This window comes from Anabrus simplex, chromosome 4, assembly GCF_040414725.1.
Source record: "Anabrus simplex isolate iqAnaSimp1 chromosome 4, ASM4041472v1, whole genome shotgun sequence".
Classification (NCBI taxonomy): Eukaryota; Metazoa; Arthropoda; class Insecta; order Orthoptera; family Tettigoniidae; genus Anabrus; species Anabrus simplex.
Window position 1 is genome coordinate 170,083,839 of NC_090268.1, and position 1,916 is coordinate 170,085,754.

Genomic DNA, 1,916 nt, shown 5'->3' on the forward strand with positions numbered 1-1,916 from the left:
GTTTTCAAAATACTAATACTAATACTGTTAATGTAGCGTTTGATTTCCTCTCCTCTAACTCAATAATATTATGGTTTGTCCCATTTGTAATCTGTAGCTTTGTAGAAGGGTAGAGTATTGTAGTAATGTTTATTAGACAACAATGTAAGGTAAACCAATAACGCATTAATTATAATGATTGTATAATAAGACAGTCATAATGTGGAAGTATGAACATAATAAGTAAGTCATGATAAGGGTTAGCTGGTTCTTCCCTTGAGGCGCTGTGGGTTAGCTGCTTTTTCCATTGGACACTGATTTTTCAAACTGCGATAACTTAGTGGATTGGCTTGCTTTTCAGGTTTGGTGCTGGCGATATTGTAGTACTCCGAAGTGACTAACAGAGGGCGCAGAAATCCCAATTTCTAAAATTTTTAGGGTTAGCTGGTTTTTCCTTTGGACTACTCAAATTTATTCACCCTGGATGAAATTGTAGTTTAGGGAAAGGCGCCTAAAATGTAACTTTTAAATACCTATGTTATTGGTCCTGTCGAAAAGTATTGCATAACAAACGTTATAGAGAATACAATTTCCGATCATTTATGTTTTATTCAGTTTTACCGTACCGACTATGTTAAGAGTGGTATTTCAGAGTGGGAAGAAAACTAAATGTGAAGGCCTACAATATCGAGAGTGCATAACATTGATCAACAATAACATTACATTGACCATTGTTGTTATGTTCTTTGTCTTTTATGCTGCCTCTCAACTGCTGCGTACCGAGTATAACAGCCTGACTGAATATTGGCGGGAAATAGCTGGGGAGTTAGAAAACTTTCTTCTTTAGCATGCCATTCCTCTGGTTCATACCTTTTCTGATACAGCAGGTACCTAACACACTGGTTCATCATAGCATTCCAACTATTCTATCCCTACTCTGATGCGCTGTTTTGAATGAGCAGTGTGCATACTTAAGGTACTTAAGGCAGAGGCTCAGTAGTAGTAGTAGTAGTAGTAGTAGTAGTAGTAGTAGTAGTAGTAGTAGTATGGCCCGGTCTAGAATAACAATTTAGGCCTATTCCAAATTATAGCACCACAGTTCACAAAGTAACTCAAAATTCAACCCTGAAAAGAGCCGTTTCTTAAGAAAAGCTTCTTCGTCTTCACTTTTATGAAGTTCGACATTCATTTTATTGCAAATTACCAGTGAAGAGGGGGTTTCTCCTCTGGCTTGGATGAAAAATTTGCCTCCAAGTCAGATTGATTTCTCCACCGCCAGTGTAGTGAATTGATATTTTCCGACTCATCGGGTACTCCTAGGAAACAGATTAGTAAAATGGCATAGTTTTTGCCCTGGGAGTCTGCACTTTCGACCCCCTCCCCGCTGAAAAAAGACGAAGAGTGTTCACGGATCACGGCTGTCATTCCGGCTCTGGAACTCTGGACTGTTAGATCGGTAGCGTAGACCTGTTCGTTAAAAGTGAGAAAATGTGTGGTTTTTCATTTTATCGAGTATTTCATATGAAAGCATTGCATTTAATAGCACCGTTCCTACTGACGTCATTGTAATGACGTATGTTTATTTTAGTTGGGAAAACCACTAAGACAGTCGTCCTGAGGATGTAAAAATGCAGGTGGAGAGTGAGTGTGTCTACCATTATAATGAAAGCTCCCCAACCTGATTGTGACTGATGCTAAGCAAGCGGGCCTACCATTACAATGAAAAATCCCTAACTCAGTCTTCATATGAGAAAAAAAGTTTGGTGACTTCCCCGTTGCATTTCTAGGGTAATGTTAAGAGCTATGCAATTTAATACAACCTTGTTCACAACGCGTACGCTACCTAACCTAGAATCCTGTATACAATGTAAAATTACGTAGCGAAGCACGGGTACATCAGCTAATTATTAATAAATATATATCTTCCCATGCTAATA